Source organism: Anolis sagrei, chromosome 3, assembly GCF_037176765.1.
Source record: "Anolis sagrei isolate rAnoSag1 chromosome 3, rAnoSag1.mat, whole genome shotgun sequence".
Taxonomy (NCBI): domain Eukaryota; kingdom Metazoa; phylum Chordata; class Lepidosauria; order Squamata; family Dactyloidae; genus Anolis; species Anolis sagrei.
Window position 1 is genome coordinate 105,037,795 of NC_090023.1, and position 21,691 is coordinate 105,059,485.

The 21,691-nt window shown below is 38.0% G+C and overlaps 1 long non-coding RNA gene across 1 annotated transcript in view; it reads left to right on the forward strand.

Annotated features, from left to right (window-relative positions):
• The window catches only part of LOC137096638 (uncharacterized), a 94,308-nt gene extending 87,349 nt beyond the window's left edge, over window positions 1–6,959 (forward strand). Inside the window, exons 2-3 of the long non-coding RNA XR_010909568.1 lie at window positions 6,229–6,288; window positions 6,670–6,959. This is a non-coding gene — a long non-coding RNA (uncharacterized lncRNA). The remainder of the gene's footprint in view (window positions 1–6,228; window positions 6,289–6,669) is intronic.
• The last annotated feature ends 14,732 nt before the right edge of the window (window positions 6,960–21,691 follow it).

Here is a 21,691-nt window from a genome sequence, read left to right on the forward strand (position 1 = left end):
AGCCAGCATTGTCCGTAGACACCTCCAAGGTCATGTGGTCGGCATGACTGCATGGAGCGCCGTTACCTTCCCGCCGGAGCGGTACATATTGATCTACTCACATTTGCATGTTTTCGAACTGCTAGGTTGGCAGAAGCTAGGGCTGACAGCGGAAGCTCACGCCGCTCCCCGGAATCGAACCTGCGACCTTTCGATCAACAAGCTCAGCAGCTCAGTGCTTTAACCCACTGTGCCACCGGGGGCTCCTAAATAAAATCTAAAAAGACACAAAAGTGTAAAACAATAAGGCTTTAAGGAAGATTCTACTGACAAGACAGTTTTATGATTCAAGATAAAGATAAGAATTGGGGAAGATATTCTTTGGGTGTATTAATGTCCTCAATGTGATTTTTTAAATGTGATTTTTGGGGGGGTTTATTAATGTCTTCAATGTGATTTTTTAAATAGATTCCCTCTCCAGTCTGGTCTCACAGGAACCCTCCCTGGATTAAGCTATTTGTCCTATGTGGACCAGTTAATGTATTATTTATTTATTTATTTATTTATTTATTTAGGGCATTTCTATGCTGTCCTTCTCACCTCTAAAGAGGGACTCAGGATAGCTTACAGCAGGCAGTCAATAGATGCCAAAAAACAATACAGTAAAGCACACAGTTACAATTAACACAATTAAAACAATTATAAGCATTCAATTAAAAACAGTTTCCTGGTTCAAAACATAATCCAAATCAGTTATTCTGTAGGTTCACTGTCATAAGCATGACCACACTCTCTAGAATACCTAATAGGAAAAACCAGACACAGTTGTAAAAGGAATACATAAGTAAAAGTTTATTGAAACACATTTAGACAGCACATTAACCCCTGAACTAGTATTTAATCATTCATACTGTTGTTGTCTATATGTAACTTAAAACCTGTTAAACAAAAAAAACTATTCACCATTTATTTTTTTACTTAGTATTGGGTTGCTGTGAATTTTCTGGGATGTATGGCCATGTTCCAAAAGACGTTTCCTGACGTTTTCCCCACAACTATGGCTGGCATCCTCAGAGGTTGTGAGATCTTTACTTTGTATTGCTTGCCATACATCTCATACATAGGTACATACAAAAATTGCCATGTCAAGGCAAGTAAAATGGCACTGCCAAAGTCATTTAGATGCATATATAATTAAAGGCTAATCCCCAATGCATATTTCAGTGACCTGTCAGAGTTGAAATACTGAAGTTACTTCTGTCAAAAGGCAATGCCCAAAGCAGCTCATTTCAATTTCAGCTTTTTCAGATCACAAGTTTCTGGTATCCTGTTTCCTCATATTTTCTGTGATAATTTTTGTTTCGTTCAGGTTGAAACCCTATGAAGCCTGCAAAAAAAAAAAAAACCCTGAGTGCTTGAATCTGATCCCATGTGGCAAATATTTTAAGTTTTGCAGAAAATCTCAAGCATTTCTGTGCATAGATCACTTCTACAAACTTACACATTTGCAAATTAATTTTCCTAATAATAATCCTGCATCTTTGATGAATATACAAATATGCCTGTGTATATAATACATAGTTTTTTAAATCATAGAATGTATCTTTGCACATTTTTTTTAAAAAAACAACAACCAACAGTTGTAATACCAAAGTTGCCCCTAAGTCAGTCCTGGAGAACTGTATTTCAATTCCTTTATGAGTTTCAGTAAGTGTGAATTAGGTAAATTTGCATCAAGAACATATTTCTCCCAATGCCAAACTGTGTATCCAAATGTGAGACAACCGCCACATAAATAGGGTGATTAGAGATACTGCACACAGACAATTATTCTTTAAACTATACTTTTCACCTTCTTGCCATTTCTTGGCATAATTTTCTCTTCCCTTATCTTTTGAGTCTAAAGCAAATGTCAAAAACCCAGAACTGTATGAAAGTCTGCTCTGAACAATGAGAGCTTTGAATATAGTATTTAATGAAAGTTTTACAAATAATTGTGAAACTCTAGAGCATTTTGTTATGACTTTGTGAAATCAGTGGAATTGAGATTAAAAAACACAAACATATTAATTTTGGCCCAAATAAATATATTACTCTAAAAGGGAATAAAAAGATAATTGGTTATTACTTTGAAATATTAATGAGATGTGACTTTCATGAATAATTTTCTTTTAAAATTGTGCTTATTTTTCTTTAAAAAAAAGAACATCAAAATGATAATACTTAGCTGATTTTTTTCAAAGACATTATGTTTAATTTTCTAACATTTAAAAAAAACTCCCTTAAATTTTGGGAAAATTTCAATTTTCTCCAAATTTGGTTCCCATTAGTACCAATGTTTTTTTATAATCCATGAAAGCAGTGATGGGATTTGGGTACAGTTGTTGAAATATTTTAAGGGAGTTAATAATTATATTAAGATTGTTGAAGGCAGCAGTAAAGTCACAGCTTGAGGTACCAATTGAGTGCATGAAGCAGAGGCACAGTGGCATTGTTGTACTATAGAGGGACTGGAGGTGTGTGTTGCACTCCAGAGCAGGATTCCCTCTGACTTTAAACATCACACAGTTGAGTTAAAATAGCAAGCAGTTTATTGAGGATAATAGCAACCAAAGAAATAAAGAGTAATCCACAGTAAAAGGTAAGTCCAATTGATTAGGAAGTAAAAAGCAATTCAAAGAGAGATAGTCCAAAGAAGTACATGAAATAAGATACTTTATTTCAAAGGCATAGAACAGCAAAGGCACTTAAAACAGGAACCAAACAAAGACAAAGGTCCAGGAACTTGGCATGAAGAACTTAAAGTGAATCCAACGTTGCTTCGACTGAAGCTAGACTCCCTGCTTGGCCGTATATATCGACTTTGTTTCCCAAACAGCTAGGATCTGAATTTTCCTAAGTTTTGGTTTCTCTACTAGATTCTGCTCTAATCTGGCTGAGTGCCTTAGTTTCTGATTTGTTTTTCTCTGCAGGCTAAAAGCTCTTCTTCTGTTCAAGGCTTCATTAAAATCTGCAGCTGGCGATAACTGACCCTGGGACTTCAGCTCAGAATTTCTCCCAGACTCAAAACCTTGAGATTCCCTTTGCAGCAATACAGGCCTCTCTAAGCCGTCAACTGAACTGCACTCAGGCCCCACATCCCTAAAACTAGACCCAGGAAATAGTCCATTATCCCCATTCCCTTCAGTAACATCTTATGGACAGTATTCCCATTCCCATCAGAGGAATCAACTTGAATATGAACAACATTGTCATTCCCATCATCCAAAGCAACTTGATCATTACACACAACATTGTCATTCCCATCATCCAAAGTAATCTGATCATTAGACACAATCACAGGCTGAAAAGGTTGGCATACAACAGTGTGTTACCCTCCCATCACCCAAGTGTAGGCAAGATGTGGGTGTTTTCTTCCTGGTCATATGCACACTACATAATTATAGTGTTATAATTCCATACTGTGTAGATCTGGGATTTTTAACTGAAGGAATTAACTGCCAAAGAGATATACAATGCTACAGAGTACTACATAGTTTACTATATAAATTACTGTACAGCGTACAGTGCTGTTGGGGCAGAGTTTTTCCTGGATGATGGGTCTAGTAGTATATTTTATTTCTCCTCCTGGGCTGAGCATGTGTTTAATACAGTGGATATTTTGCTGGCATAATAGACCGTGTTGTCCCCACACCACCTCACCTCACACTGTGTAATTGAAGTATAAGATTCCTTTGTTGGCCTTTTCGATTTACTGCCCTCAGAAGTGTATGTTTATATCAAATAAATGTCTAATCTGGTTAATTTAATAGCAGGATAATATCTTTATTTCTGTCAGGGCTATAGAATTTTGAGATTTTTGCAGGTTACAAGTGGCCTTGGAGGGGGGGGGGGTCTAAGGTAAAGCTTCTGAATATATATATATATATATATTGAGATATATAATATTTCTACTGTTGGCCTTAAAGTGGGAGTTACTGGCACACATCCAGTTCCCCACATGAAAATCTAAGCTGCTTGTATAAGTACAGACTTTAGCATGGGTTCTTAAGGTTTTGTTTGGCACTTTGCCAGAGATGTTATGTATTTAGCTGGGAAAATTGCCTAGGAGTTAATTGAGAGGAAAACACTAATATACATCCTCCCCCAACAGAAAGTGGAGGAGGGAAGGGGAAACATTATGGATATGCCTATGTTGTGGGTCCTTGATGAGAACACAGGCACACCATCAAAAATTATCAAGCAGTGGATCACAAATGTGAATAAACATAGGTTAAAAACCTGCAGAATTGGAGGTCTTCACATTATTATTCACTTATCTAGCCTCCAGTACCATCATTCTCTTGAAATATCCTCTCAGCCATTGCAAGGGTATCCTGACAGGCAAAACCTATTTTGTCTAAATGGAAAAGAAGGTGCATACATAGCTTGGATGAGATACTCCTATTTAGTTTTCAATGGTTGAGATTCCACATATGTGTATAGCTCTACATGCATCTTCCCAGGCAATACTCTTGCTGCTGCTACTCTGCTGCTTGCCAATGAGGAAGACAGTGATAGGGGAAGCAATGGAGAAACAGCAGGACTTAGCTCAGTTGGGGACAAAAAATGAGGACATCCTTCCAGATGGAGTCCATGTGTTTGTATTGACTGAAATCTAGTAGAGCCACAACCCAAAAGCATAAACAGTGGAGCTTTGACTTAAGATCATCCTGACATAAGAGCATTTCAAGTTAAGAGCCTACACTCAGCCCAGATTTCACTTTGAGAAATGAGCAGCATTTTGAGTTAAAGCTGGTGCCAGAGGGAGCGCTAGGGCAAAAGTACAGGGCCTTAGGACTTCAAGGGAGCAGGCTCCATGACTTGTGTTCTTGTCTACTTAGGGAGATTGCTGTCTACTTTGCTGTCTCTTATCTGCTTTGAGAAACTTTGGGTTAGTTGATTTCGTATGGTTTTTATTCCTGGTATGTTTGCAAATGATTAATCCCTAGTTATACATGCCCAGTCCCTAGTTTGCCAGATAGTACTCTTTTCTCTTTACTCTCTATAATATGCTATTTTGCACTATCCCATGACCAGCCCTTTTTATAGCCTGTTCATGCCCATTTTAGGATTTCTGCTTAGTGGTGTTTGTCGAGCATTCTTTTGAGGGAGTTTCATTGTTGCTCTTTTATTTTCTTATTTTTTATTTAATTGTGATTTTATCTGGATTGTTATATTTTACTATGTTTTAAATTTATTGTGTTTTTGTTTTAATTAATTGTTTTGTTTTAAACTGGTTCTGGGAATGGTCTGTGCTAATTGACAAAATAGACGGAGATGACAGATACAGCATTTTGAACCAGGCTTTCCGCATGGTTAAACTGATGCAATGACATCATTTAGAATTGCTGTTCCAGTGGGGTGGGGGGGAATGGGGGGAGAGCAAGGGTGATGGTGATACACAACTAAGGAATGTATAAAATGTAATTTAAGGAATATTTATTTTTGGAATAATGTATACTGAAATAAGTCCTGTATGGCAAAAGTTTGTTAATTATTGGGATGTATCAAATAAAATTGATAATTATTTTTTTAAATAACTGATTGTTTTGTTTTTATGTCTTATGGACATTCTGTCCCATATGTAAGTTGCCCTGGGTCCCTTAGGGGAGATGGTTGCCCTATCTAAGCTCCTGCACTTTAGTTCATCCCACCTCCCATTAATCTTGACACTTTATGTCCAAAGGTATTCCCTCTAGCTTAGCACATTTGAATTTTTGCACTTTCCCTGGCTCTGCTTTACTGCACTTACTTGAGCCAGGATCCAGCTCCGATTTTGTTTTTAGCTATGATTTTGTTTTTATGACGTTGTTGTTGTGATTGTGTTATATTTTTATTTTAATGTGGTTGTTTTATCTGTAATTTTTGGGCTTGTCCCCTTGTAAGTTGCCCCAAGTCCCCTTGGGGAAATGATGGCGGTGTATAATAATAAATATTATTATTATTATTTAGATTATTATTATTATTATTATTATTATTATTATTTAGATTATTATTATTATTATTATTATTATTATTATTATTATATGTTTGGCTTCATGAAAGAAGAGAGGGAGAGAAAGCAAGAGAGGGAGGGAAGCTGGAATGAGTATAGTATGAAGAAAATAATGCTTCTGCCTCTTCACTTTGTGTTTCCTTGCCACAACTTTATACTTCTACCATTTTAAAGCTGATCCTTCTTTTTCATTGTTCCATGTGAATATGTAGGTTTTTGCATGCTGTAACACTGGTCAACACACATTTTGTTGCCTCTGTTTTTTGTTCCAGGTGAGTGTGAATTTATACATTATTTGTTATTTATAAAGTCCGTTTTCTTATTTAAAAACATGTAATTAAAATGGGGCATTTGGGGGCAGAACAGATTAATAGCTTTTTAATGCATTCCATAGGGCAAATTCACTTTGAGATAAGAGCATTTTGAGTTAAAAGTCAAGTTATGGAATGAATTAAATTCTTAACTAAAAGTATCATTGTACAGATTTATCACATTACTGAGGCACTGCTTCTTTTCTCTCATTCATTTGGTTCTTTATCTTCTTGAGCCTCTTTGTAAAGACATACTATTATGGGGTACATTGTTTGTGTGTGGTCATGGTTTAGCACTCTGGAGTAAATTGTCTTGTGATGTTTGTATTTTGTCTCTGCAAGTTTTCTCCAGCCTGAAGCTCTTCAGATGTGGTGGCAGGTCCTGTCATGGTCACAGCTAAGTATTATGAGGGAAGACTGCAAATCTTCCCTCAGTTTTCTTCTTCCCACAACACCCATTTACTGCTTGGATGACCAGTGGGACAAGTGTAGCAGCTGAAAGGATGGAGACTGAAAAAGTGGCGATGAGATTTTAGAAACCAGTGAACCAAATGGCTGACCCTGCAAGCCTTATACAGTGCCTGAATTAATATTTTTGTATTTTTGTTATGATCTGAATGAAATAAATACTTGACCAGTAGCAGCTATGTTTTTTGGTATTTGTTTCATGACAAATTCCATGCAAAGTGAAACACAAACATTTATTTTAAAGAAAGTTTGAAGTTGCCCAGCTTGTTAGTCAAAGTCTGAGGTTGAATCCACACTGCCATATAATGCATTTTGATCTGAACTATATGGTCAATGTAGGCCAGTGGTTCTTAACCTGCGGGCCGCAGACCACCAGTGAGCTGTGAGGACAAAAATCTGGTCCATGAGCCTCCTTCCACTTTATTTCATCTTATTTATTTTATTTCCGCTCCTTTCATGCCACCTGCTACTCCTTTCCTGTATAAGAAACTAGAGCTGATGTGCTCTATCCAATGCAATTTTCTGAATCAGCAAACCAAACAGAATCTACAGTTAACCAAAAACTTATTTGTAACCCTTTTGGTACTAATGTCGGAGAGTGGTCCCTGGTCAAGTGTTCCTTGGTTAAACTGGTCCCTAGTCAAGTGGTTCCTGGTCAAATAAAATGTTGGATACTACTGATGTAGACCCATATAATACAGTTCAGTGCAATTCAAACTCCATAACCCTATTGTCAGAGTGTTGACGTTTGCCAGCGAAAGAATTGCTAGATCAGCAGACACTGAGATGTGAAATAAGGACTCTGCAGTCTTTCAGTAACAAAAGAAACTAAGTTTTACTACGTACAACCAAGACACGTCTTAACACAGCGAGCTACAAACAGGAACTTAGTGGAAAACCGAAAGTCTCTGCACATCTGGTTATCTCTCTTCTCTCTGGCTGAAACGGGTGACTCCCTTCTGTTCCCAGCCAGAACATACATTATCTCATTTCTCTCAAGGTTACTTAATTTTTTAAAAATAATTTTTATTGTTTCATAGTGTATGTAGAAATCAAAACAAATGAACAAAAGGAAAAAATAAACAAAGAAAACATATGCAAAAAATTTACAAAAGAGTCAATATTCAGTGCTCATTAAACATATGTACAATCAGATTTGGTTGTACAATTATTTATACCTTAACATTACATAACCCTCTATCCCCCACCCGTGAACCCCACCCCCTGACCTCCGAAACCCCTCAAAACAGGATCGCATTACTAAACAACAACTACCCAAATATCTTCTTTCACTGAATCCCTTTTATGGCAATCTTCAAGTTTACCTTTGTCTTCTTTCCCGAATACCCAGGTGCCAGCCTCCATTTATTTGCAAATTCTCAAGGTTACTTAATCACAGCCTCATGGACATTCTGCATAGCATTTCTAATACACAGTAGACTCCATCTTGGAATTACATAGAAGCACATTTAAAAACACACATATATCTAAATTAATCCTGACATATATTGCACTATGTGGCAGTGTAGATCCATCCTCAGTGTCTCATAGATTAAAATCCACTTTACAATGTTCATTTTAGAGCAAAGATAAGTAAAACACAGAAGTATTTGGGAGATACTTGAAGTAGCTGATTAACAGATCCAAAACTTTATTATAATCTTAATTTTGGTCCCAACTCAACACATATGGTTACTCTTTTATGAAGCAAGTGGACAGACAGCAAGGCAAACACTTTTGAATTGTAGTATAGGTGGAGATAAGTGCAAAAAGTCTAAAAGAGGCTCAATGAGTTCACAAAGGATTTGCATTCACTTTATTATAGCATATTGGTCTATGACCAAACTAAAGTCTTAGACCAGCATGCTATAATAATAATAATAACACAAACAATACTATAGCCATCAAAATGTATTGACTGTATTTACAGAATAGCTGTCTCCCACCACAATAAAAAGTGGCAGATTTTGTTATCTAGGAAAGTTACTTTTTAATTTGTAACTAGTTACAATTGTGAGACTCAAAATAGTCAGTTGCTCTTGTACTTAATTTCTTTTAGAAAGCAACTCCTGCATTCCTGTTTCTCAAAAGAAACGCATTTTAGATACTTTTTAAAACTTTCAATTTGTGCTTATATGTTGGGTCCTTTAAATTTTGCTAGTATGGTTGGATGTATTGTTATATTCGGGCATTGAATGTTCGCCTTTTATGTTTAGAATCCGCCCCGAGTCTTTCTGGGGAGTTAGAGTGGAATATAAATAAAGTTTTATTAAGTTTTCATTATTAATTGTTCCAGTTATTGAACTGTGATACAAAACACATTTTCTTCTTGCTCTCCTTGCTCAGTACTCACTATGGTGGACAGGACAATAACTTGAGGTACAGCATAAGACTATAGGTGAACCAAGTGATGATTTTCTCCATCAACAAATAAAAAAACAAAATAAAAGTACCACTCACTGCAACATGAGTGAGGTTATTTATCACCACATGTAACGTTAAAATGTAATGCCCAGATCTTCATTTATTGGAAAAAAGGAATGGATTTATAAAATGTATGAAATGTAGGGAAAGGGACAATGTATAACGAATCACCACTGAACTCTTGAATAAATGCAGGGAGGAAAGTGAACCAATATGCATGAGGTGTCTGAAAAGATTTGACCAGTATGATGCACAATATACTCTAAGCACAAAACAGAATGAGGCTGTGCTTCAATGCAGACTCACTGTGCAGATTATAATTAATTATAGCTGTGTGCCTGAACAAGAACTGGTAGTAGTGACCACCCTTTTCCCCTCCTCTTCTTTAAACTTCTATAGACCAGGTATAGCATTAACTATAAGAGACCATGTGCAACTCCAAAGTCTAGCATGCTATAAGAGTATGCATAGTGAATTAAGGAAGATAGGATGCTTTTGAGCTGTGGTGTTGGAGGAAAGTGCTGAGAGTGCCTTGGACTGCGAGAAGATCCAACCAGTCCATCCTCCAGGAAATAAAGCCCGACTGCTCACTGGAGGGAAAGATACTAGAGACAAAGTTGAAGTACTTTGGCCACATCATGAGGAGACAGGAAAGCCTAGAGAAGACAATCATGCTGGGGAAAGTGGAAGGCAAAAGGAAGAGGGGCCGACCAAGGGCAAGATGGATGGATGGCATCCTTGAAGTGACTGGACTGACCTTGAAGGAGCTGGGGGTGGTAACGGCCGACAGGGAGCTCTGGCGTAGGCTGGTCCATGAGGTCACGAAGAGTCGGAGACGACTAAACGAATGAACAACAACAAAGTGAATTAAATCCTTATTGTGAATTTAAGTACTATTTAAACTTTTTTTTGTTTTTAGCAACTCTGTTTCTGCTTTTCCCTCTCTCCCAGTGAGAATTTATTTAAGCTTGGTAAGGAAAGCAGTTCCTAAGCAGCACTGAGCCAGCCTGCAGCAGTGACGGCTTAGTAGCTAATGACAAAGCACATCTGTAAAGGGAAATCATTTTGTGTAGCAGCCATTGTTTTCTCCCAGTCTAAGAGACTCAAGAGCCTAGGGATATGAAGAAATAAAATTGGAAGCACACGACATTATTCTTATTAGCACTTATCTTTCATCATGACCGGCTGTCTTTTGCACATGGAAGGTGCTTCTCCACCATCACTGCCACATCCCTCCCCCTCTGGCCCCCTTTTTTTGTCTTCTAGATACAACCAAGGTTAAGAAGACATGATCAAAGCTGAAACAATGATATTTTGCTACTGTATGAAATCTCCCTCCATTCGGCTAATCCTTTTCTTACAGAGACCTGGTGCTGAAAGCCGATCATTTAGGTGGGCTCTAAATAAAGCCAGGAGCTTGAATTCCTGCCACCAGCCCTTTTATAATGAAAAGGCCCTAATGAATGCTGGTAAGTGGTAGGAATGTGTGACCAGCTGCATCAAGGCAGGTAATGCAGCTTGGATTTAATTGGGAGCAGGTATGGGAAGGCTGTATTGCTTTAATTGGCGAGGGGGGGGGGGCTTCTAAATGGAAAGGACAAAGTATAATGGATAAATTGTGCTGTACAATAGCACTTAAGCTGGGATTGTATGCATTCGTTAATCTGTTGAGGAATGAGGCAATTCTAAACAATTTTCTCAGTGAAACCAACTCCAGAAAGCTCCCCCCCCCCTTTTTTTATTCTCCCTTGGGAAAATGCAAGATTGAAACAGAAAATACCTTTACTGAGGCAATCATTTGCCACGTGTGGAAAGCGGATACAGCTGTAAAGTACGAAAAAAGGATCTTTGTAGTACAATAAAGGATGGAAAAAGAGATAAAGTTAGGGATAAGAGAGGGCCTGTCATGGCATCCAAAGGAGGGATAAAATGATGACATTTACAGTGACAGATGAGCCTGTAAAGAGAACTCAGGACAATTTAGAGAGGGGAATTTGATATTTAAAAGAAAGGGCTCTGATAATTAAAAGTAGTGTTACATTAAACTGTAACGCATGTCATTAGTGACAGAAGGGAACTGGTGCCTTTTGAAAAGTTAATGATTCGCAGAGACCTGCTCATGAAACTTTGTATTTTTAGTAAAGTTCATTTGTACAAAGAATACATAGAAGCTTATTTCTTTTCATTCTTTCTTTTTTAAAAAAAAAATCAGAACAGGAAGTAAGAAATGTCTTCTATCATTTCCGATATAGATTGAGGTGTGAATGTAAATGAGTGTGTTCATAAAGATGCATATATCTAAAAGTGATATAAAGGTAGAACCCATTGGGAAGTGGTCTTTTGTGCAGTGTATTGATTGAAACTCTCTGGTACAGCCTTTAGTTAATTTCAGTGAGCATGCATAGAAACACACTGTGTCACAAACCACTGAAAATTACAGGAAATAGCAGTCTCAAATTATTTATCCCCCAACTAGATAGTGCTTTGGAAGATGCAAACAGTCAGTGTTGCATGGGTGTTTAGAGTGTTGAGATGAATAGTCCTTAGGAAAAAAGGGTTTTAAGACCAAAAAAATAGATCTTATTGGTTTTCTTGAAATATACAGTATGGGTTTTATGACTCCACTACAATAATGAATTAAGGAAGTGGTTGTAACTGAGGTCCTTTAATGGGGCTCTTGCTCCTGTATATTTCATTACAGTTGGGGAAACCAGAAGGATTGGGTGTCCATCAGGGTTCATGTAGGCCTGGCAATGGGAGGAGAAAAACAAAACAAAGCATAAAGTGAGTGTTGAGTGAGTTTTTCCCAGGATCCCCAAGTGGGTTTCATGTATTGCTTAATGCTGAAAGTGAGACAGATTCAGCTTTCTCTACAGGTTGTAAAGGCTGAATTATCTTACCTCTGCTATTGTTTGCAACTACAAGTAAATGCACAAAGCTACAGCCTATTTCAGACATTCTTTATCTGAAGATCTATTTTGTTGTCTTAAAACCCTTTTTTCCTAAAGAATCTCGTTCATTTCAGGGTAAGGCACGTTGGACCACGTGTACAATGAAATTATGTTTAATTAAAGACATGTTAATTATCCTATAGAACAACCACAAACGAGTGTTTCCTACATATTTTGAACTTTTAGAAAAAAACATTCCAATAGAACATGTCACTGTACACTTTTTTTTCTTAAAAGGATTTATATCAAAGTAATTATGGTATAAAATGAAAAGAGTAAAAATCTTGGTCTCCATTCCAAAGAAATGCCTCAGAGTATAGTTCATTGCTGGAAAGAAATTTAAATAAAATACAAACCATAAAAGTATTAAATATAATGTTCACTTGAAGAAAAAATATGTAATTTGAACTATTTGTGTTCTCTTTATAGTGAGATTATCAATATGTCTATTCAGAAGTAAGTCTCAGTAAAGTAACTGAGTTCAGTGCATAGGTATATAGAAAGTAATGGCAGACATGATTTCCTCTCTGCCACACCTAAGTTGCATATGGTGTCTCAACCTTCTTCTGTTCTTTGAAGAGTTAACTACAGGTGGAAATTCAAGAAGCACAGTTTTCCATAGTGTAGCCTCATCTGCTGGATGCCTTTCTGTATTATAGCTGTTAGAAGCCACAGAAGTCACATTAAGAATGAAAAAGTGCTTGGAAGTTGTGTTTCAGTTACTTACTACACTGTTTACAAAGTAAATCACCCCTGCTACCCATTGCAATGATACACAATTAACTGGCTCTATTTGTTGCATGGGTTTCCAATTGCTGAGGGCTTCTTTAAAGAAAGGAGAAGCCTTGTAATTGAAAGAGAAAAACATAAAACATGGAGCTTCTTTTCAAAATGCTTTTGCAGAAACATTTAAGTAAAAAATCTAACTCTGCTACTCATAATATTAAGAAAGTAAAATTGGTGTTATTCATTATGCTGATAATTTGGGCCTTTGTATTTATTTCTAAAGCTTTTTTGTAACAAAGTATTACCCTATAGCAGAGTTTCTCAAATTGTGCTCCTCCAGATGTTTTGGACTTCAGCTTCCATCATTCCTAACAGCTGGGATTTCTGGGAAGTGAAGTCTAACAACACCGATCTATAGTAATGTCAGACTTAAGAAGTCACAAATCACAACACTGGACATATCGACACTGACCAAGTAATGTGGGATGAAAACAAAAGAATAGGAAGCAAATCAAATGTGTACCCAATCACATCAAGTGCAGTGCTTAAATGCACTGAACGGTTTGGCTCCAACCTGGTTCCAGGATCCGCAGTATCACAGCTTCACAGTCATGGAGGAATTGGCTTTCCCCACAACTCCACCTGCTTCAAAGTACATCACCAGAACACTCACCATTTAATCAGTTTCAGCATTGACAATAGTGATTAAAGTTCCTTGGTTGCCTCCTCAACTTTTGTGATGATCCATTTTGTTCCCTACAGTTTTGGAAAGATGTATGGAGGAGGGATATAAAGCAAAATTTGGCCTTCCTACCTAAATTCAAGAGTACATGACTATATTTTAGGCCGATGGGAGCATAATAGTATCTGGCTCACTATCAGTTTCTCTATTCTGACTTCCTATCCAATTATCCATTCTCAAGAAAAAAATCCTTTACTTAATTGTAAGTCTGCCTTCTTTGTCCCACTTCTCTTTTATTGCTCAGGGCACAGGGCTTAATAAGCACAGGGCTTAATAAGCTTCTTTTTCTGCCTGTCCAAGGCATACCTTGAAGCCCAGGTACACAGACATCATCAGACAGGCTACAGGAATCAGCTTCCAGAATCACCTGTCACCCCATTGCCCAACTCACCTGTTGTCCCATTCCATGGGGGGAAGTGTCAGCCACCTGGCTTCTCCCATTGACTTCTATTGAACACGTGGAGGCATGCACCAGTTCACCTATACTTTTGTGCTGGATCCCTGCCAAAAATCAGCAAAGAATTACATTATCTTTAGACCACATGTAAGCTACGTGAAAAGGGGAGAAGCATGACTGAAAAGTAAAGTCAAGGGCAAACATACTACATGAAAGAACTATAAATCAGAACTCATCCTGGAGCCCTCAATATTCTTATAGAATATAAGGCTGCCTCAGTATGACAGCAGGCTTCCACTAGAATATGCAAAAGACTGGTCCATGTATGTCCCTCTGTAATGCAGAGATTGTCCATGCCACTGTATTTCAATTTTCAATGTATGGGTCCCAGAATGAATCAGATCTGAACTTGAAGCCAAGATGACTGAGACTGTTGTACTTTGGATATATGATGAGAAAACATGACTCACTAGTAAAGACAATAATACTTGATATGGTAGAAGGCTGGAAAAAATCAACTTATATCCCCATACCAAAAAAGGGAAATGCTAAAGACTGCTCAAACTTTCATACAGTGGCCTTTATTTCTCATGCCAGTAAGATAATGCTCAAGATCCTGCAAGGAAGACTCCAGCAATACATAGAGCGAGAGCTGCCAGATGTACAAGCTGGGTTTAGAAAAGGCAGAGGAACGAGAGACCAAATTGCCAATATCTGCTGGATAATGGAGAAAGGCAGGGAGTTTCAGAAAAATATCTATTTCTGTTTTACTGACTATTCTAAAGCCTTTGACTGTGTGGATCATAAGAAATTGTGGCAAGTTCTTGATGGTATGGGCATACCAAATCACCTTGTCTCTCTCCTGAGGAATCTGTATAATGACCAAGTAGCAACAGTAAGAACTGACCATGGAACAACAGACTGGTTCAAAATTGGGAAAGGAGTATGGCAGGGTTGTATACTCTCACCCAACCTATTCAACTTGTATGCAGAACTCATCATGCAATGTGCAGGGCTTGACAAATGCAAGGCTGGGGTAAAAATTACTGGAAGAAACATTAACAACCTTAGCTATGCAGTTGATGCCACTTTGATGGCCAAAAGCAAGGAGGAGCTGAGGAGCCTTCTAATCGAGGTGAAAGAAGAAAGTGCTGGGTTGCAGTTAAACATCCAAAAAAACCAAGATTATGGCAACCGGACTGATTGATAACTGGAAAATAGAGGAAGAAAACGTGGAGACAGTGACAGACTTTGTATTTCTAAGTGCAAAGATTACTGTAGATGCAGACTGCATCCAGGAGATGCTTACTTCTTGGGAGGAGAGACCGATCTCGATAAAATAATGAAGAGTAGAGACATCACACTTGCAACAAAGATCCACATAGTTAAAGCAATTGTATTCCCCATAGTCATACGGATGTGAGAGCTGAACCATAGGGAAGGCTGAGCGAAGGAAGATAAATGCTTTTGAACTGTGGTGTTGGAGGAAAGTTCTGAGAGTGCCTTGGACTGCGAGAAGATCCAACCAATCCATACTTCAGGAAATAAAGCCTGACTGCTCATTGGAGGGAAGGATAATAGAGGCCAAGATGAAGTACTTTGGCTCACCTTCGTCTTTACCATGAGAAGAAAGGAAAGCATAGAGAAAACAATGATGCTAAGGAAAATGGAAGAAAAAAGGAAGAAGGGCTGACCAAGGGCAAGATGGATGGATGACATCCTTGAAGTGACTGGATTGACCTTGAAGGAGCTGGGGGTGGTGATGGCCAACAGGGAGCTCTGGCGTGGGCTGGTCCATGAGGTCATGAAGAGTTCGAAACAACTGAATGAATGAACAACAAATGGTAGAAGGCAGAAGGAAAAGAGGAAACACTCATTATACATGGATGGATTCAGTCAAGAAAGTCATAGCCCTGAATCTCCAAGACATAAGAAGGGTTCCTGATGTCAGGATGACTGGTGGTCTCTTATTCATAAGGTCACCATAAGGTGAAGTCAAACTGAGACCAGCTGACAACAAATTAGATCCTGTAATTAGATCCTGTAATCTCAAGTGTTGCCAGTAGTTACTAGAAACAGAGGCTTCTCCGTAGTGGTGTCAATAGGGTTGCTTGCTACTAAGCTCATTGTCATTCTGATGTTCTTATTTAAAATAAAATAAAATGTAAGGACAGTTTTTTCAAGCTTTATATAAATAGGCTGGAAAGGGTTTGTTTTGGTTTTTTTGTGTGTGTGTGTGTCATAAACTGATTTATGATTCTATGAAGTTGAATTGTGCCATTGTGCAACGTTCTTATTCTCGGATAAGTAACAGACCTAGCTAGCTACACCATTGGGCCCATTGGCAAATGAGACATCAGCCTAGCCATTTCACAATGTGTCTTGTTGCAAAATAGCAATCCTCATTATGTAGTGGAAGCCCCTGTTGTTCGATGAGACATCTTGCACTGTGCCCTTTTGTGCATCATCCCAGTTCACTAGAATGCTTATGCACCATGCCAGTAAAGTAGCTGCATCATCTTAATGTTTCTCAGTGTACTTCTGATGCAAGATTTTAGTCATAAATTTAACTTTACTGGAGTGTTTGTTTACCATATATTTTATGATTTCTGAGTTGGTTCAGCCCCAAAGTGGCAAATAAAATCTTCAAGAAGTAATGGGATGGGACACTGAGTGGATGAAGTTCACCTTGGTCTTTACCAAGTGTTTTTTAATGGTTGGAAGGGCTTTAAAAAGTCCAAGGACACACTCACCTTGAAAGACTTGTAGGAGTACAATTTATCATTGTACACATAAGGCCTTACAAGATGTCCTCGAGGGGCTCTTGCACCCCTTAATACATTATTTTCCCACCCAAGTAAACAATATAAGAACTGAGAGCCACAAGAAAATCCCATAGGTGGAACAGTGAAAGTCTTCTCTCTCCACTCCTCTTCCATTCTGTTGGTGGAAGTGTCCCATGAGTTGAGCTCTGCCACCCCCACCCCACCAAGCAGCCTCACCATATGCTATCACTCTTCAGTCAATTCTAGATAGGTTTCTCAGTATGTTAAAGGTGAAGTTGGAACATCCCTAGCAGGGCTCCGGAGGGTTTTTAGCCATGTTCTGCATGTACCTGGCTTCTCACCAGTCTGACCCTGAGACAGCAGATGGCAGAGCATTTGAGCATCTCAGCTTCCAAGTAGTGACATATTCCAAAAAACAAAAGTCCTGAAAGGAAGGGATAGAAAAGTCAGTATGTGCATATTCTCAATGAATATCTAACCTATTTTCTTGTGATGGAATGGGTGGATGATGTGGAATAGGTCTTACTTAGTCTTAGCCTCTGACATACTATTGAATGAGCCTACAAAATTCAAATGTGGTGAAAAGTAACACCCAAACATCTACTTGTTCCTCACTGTGTGACAATTTGGTGCAAAATCAGTCTCATTACATTGAGAATGGCTGAACCAATTGCATTTTGCTAGTAGAAACAACTCAAACAACCGAAAACTTTGGTCCTATATTTTTAACACAAAAAAGTCTGCAGATTATAATATTTTAAAAATAGATTTAATTACAAGAACTTAAAGTTACAAAATAATATGGGAGAAAGTTCTAAGGAAGATCTAAGGAAGTAATGCTACCCCTCTATTCTGCTTTGGTTAGACCACATCTGGAATATTGTGTCCAATTCTGGGCACCACAATTCAAGAGAGATATTGACAAGCTGGAATGTGTCCAGAGGAGGGCAACTAAAATGATCAAGGGTCTGGAGAAAAAGCCCTATGAGGAGTGGCTTAGGGAACTGGGCATGTTTAGCCTGATGAAGAGAAGGCTGAGAGGAGATATGATAGCCATGTATAAATATGTGAGAGGAAGCCACAGGGAGGAGGGAGCAAGCTTGTTTTCTGCTTCCTTGGAGACTAGGATGCGGAACAATGGCTTCAAACTACAAGAGAGGAGATTCCATCTGAACATGAGGAAGAACTTCCTGACTGTGAGAGCCATTCAGCAGTGGAACTCTCTGCCCTGGAGTGTGGTGGAGGCTCCTTCTTTGGAAGCTTTTAAGCAGAGGCTGGATGGCCATTTGTCAGGGGTGATTTGAATGCAATATTCCTGCTTCTTGGCAGGGGGTTGGACTGGATGGCCCATGAGGTCTCTTCCAACTCTTTGATTCTATGATTCTATGAAAGTTGCATTCATGAAGTCATTCGACCATATTAAAATTTAAAAAATCCTCCAATCAGATTGCTACCAACACTCTAAAAAGAGAACTCTCTCCAGTGCTATCAGTCCAGTGGTGGAGTAGTCTTCCCTGAAAGGTTGGCCCTGTGCTTTTTTATTTCCCTGAACTTTCTCAAATTCAAGTGTAATCCTATTTTATGCTGCTTCCATAATGTTGTGCTCTACCTGCCATTTTTTTGTGAACTGCCCAAAAACTATGACTGAGGAGTCATAAATACTTATAAGAAAGAAAGAAAAGTAGATGAAGTCTCACAGTAAAAACTGAAATCTCTGTGATTAGAAGATGAATGTATTAACATACACTTTGGATGACTTTTGCAGCTGTGAACTCATAAATACTTTCATCCGATTTGCTTCATACTCATAGTATTTTCTTCCCTTCCTGCATTTATCCTTCTTTGCACTTATGTGAATTACTGCTTGTGCCATGTTATACTTTGCCATAAGCCCATGAAAAGCCCACTCTAATGGTGGGAGCGTTTTGGCACCCCCTTTTTAGATTTTGTGGACACAGAAGACCTCTGAGTTTGTGCCTCTGTCAATCAAGAAATGTTTTGATAGTGAAGAATGGGGAGGCAGCATTTCCCCAATGAAAACAACACAGGACTTGAAGCCAACAGCATTTGTTTATTGTTTTGTTTTCAAAAAATACCCTTTCTCATTTCTTTTGATTTTTTTATTTAAAGGGAGAAAAGTCTTACAGAGAAAATTTTTCTTCTGCGATGTTGTTCAATCATCAGATGCAACACTGAAGATAGAATTATCTGTGCCACACACCATTAATGACACCTATACATTTGAGAATAAACCTGAATAAATATCTCACATGGTTTCCAAACTGCTAGTCTGAAAAATATTTGATGTTTTGAAATATTCTGGAGGAGCCCCAACTGTCTGTCAAGAAGGCAAATGGTAGTTCTAGATAGATGGCACTCATGAAATGTAGAAATGGGGAAAAGGTTGGGGGAGGGGGGAATGAATTGCCTGCCACTGGAGCTAATTAGTTAGAAAGCAAATTTGGAAGATCTGAATTCAAGAGGACGTCAATGTCCTTTTCTACCAAACTCCAAAGAAAGTTGCAACTCCTTGAAAGGGAATATCTCATTCTCATCTGAATGCCATTGTAAAAGCCTATGAACTTTTACAAGCACACCAAGGTACATAGGATTTGAAGGAGGTGACACTGAAGATTGAAAACCCATAATTTGTTGTCTGAATAATGACCAGTAAATTTATGTGAGATATATATGAAACAACCCTGAGCATCTGAGAATAAGAGTCCTTGGATAGCTGTGCTGCTTATTTCCAAGCAAAAAATGTAGTTATGTTCCTTCCTTCAAAAATGTTTCAGAATGTGCCTTGCCTTTAGTGGACAGAGCTTTTTTTAAAAAAAAACCCTGCACACTGCAGTTTATTAACAGTTAACACATCACCTTTCCAAATGGGGCTTGTTGCAAGTGGCAATGTGCCCCGCACGAAGCTAATGAGCAAGCCCCTGACTAATATTGACAATTAATCAGGCATAAAAGCTTCTAGGATCAGGACCCATTGCCAAGCAAAGGAAGCTCATAGAGACTTCAATGAACCAAGATAGGTGAACAAATTTATCTAATTATATATCCGTCTCATGAACGAATTTCCCACCAAAACACTTAATTATCTATAGCATAAGGGGCTATGCACTGGCCCTGTAAGTAGAACAAGACTTTTTCTTTTCTTTTCTTTTCTTTTCTTTCTTTCTTTCATTCTTTCTTTTTTTCTTTTTTTCTTTTGGTAACCATCCACCGTGAGTAATAAATTGAAGGAAGTGCTATTATGTTTCCTCAGCAGTCTTCCTTTTTTTAATTGGGCTTGTATAATGAAGCCAAAGTTTTAGCTGTGGCTCAAGTAAACGAATAATGGCGAAATAATTTAAAAAGCACTTTTCAATATAAGATGTGAAATTATGTAATTATCATTAGAGTTCTTCTGGTGTTTTATCTTGGTAACCTCACAACAATGGTTATGGGAGTAAAACCACATTATTAGAGTACATGTTCGAGAGCTATTTCAACAGGGCTGCTTTTATGGGGGTTTTTTTCTAGATCCCATAGTTGTGTACTGTCAAAGGAGAAAAACTTTCCTCCCCCTCTCAACCTGGAAGAAAAATTACAGTGCCCCTTTCTAGTTAAAATCATAGTAGCTTATTGTCGTTTTCTGGAATTGTCAATGCAAGTTCTGTTATGACACAAAAAGGAGAAAAAACAATGCTTTTCAACAGAACTGCTGTTGTGCAAAGACAGCACAGTTTGGCCTTGAGTCTCTCACAAGTAAATTGGATAGCTTCCCTATGAAACATTCTTGTTGACTGTTCCCCACCAGCACCTCGCCTGTTATCTGTTGACAGCATGAAATCCATAGTTGATTTGTTGGAACTGTTGTGTGATATAATACAACAATGCCTATTTTATACTCTCAGTTGTGCTGTTTACATGCCATGCTTTTCAAAGTGCTGTTTTAAAAATCCTGAACATACAAAGCAGTATATCGCTAGACAGATAAATATGTTATAAATATCTCACATAAGGAATTCCTTTAATCCATTTCCACATCATCATAAGCATCAATAGTTTTCATAAAACTCAGAATTTGGATGTAAGTCAAGTTGTGCAATCCAGTACATGTCTACTCATAGATTTTTGTCCATTTCCTACCAATGTTATGCACTCCTAAGGAAGTGTGCATTCAGTGCTATATTATACAATCCAATGCATGATCTACCTAGAATGAAGCCCCATTGATTTCATTGGATCTTACTTTCACCTAAATGGCATTCACTTGCAGCTTTTGTCCTAGTAATTCCAATATTTAAAGATCAAACCAGTCACAATGTGGCACTATGCACAGTGATGATTGTGTGATTGCATTTTCAATTTAACTGGAACTAGATTTAGCCCTGTGGTATTCCCACTTCAAATCATGTAGAGAGCTCAGATTCTCACATTACCAATTTGAAGTAAGACCATTTGTGTGAAAGAATAACTTGTAATTTATTGATTGAATGGCTTGAGTATGGATGAAAACTGAAATATAGATATAAATGCAAAAGAAAGTTTGCACAACGTATTCCCCTTAGCTAATTATCAGAATCCCCTCAACTGTTGTGTAGTAACAGTGCCATATTGGACACTGTGCAGATTCATTTCTGACTCTCTGCCACTTTATGACACCAGTTCAAATACATATGTTCTGTGTGTGTGTGTGTGTCAGAATAAGCAATGAGATAGGGTTATGGTAATAGAAAGGTGATTTGAAGTATTCATGAATGGTTGGTCTCTGTCAATAGCTATATCATTATAACTTATGAACCTCCAGCCTCACAGGCAAGAGCTGAATAGCAGTGCCTGGGTAGAATTGGTGTCAAGGAGCTATTCCCTACAACGCTCC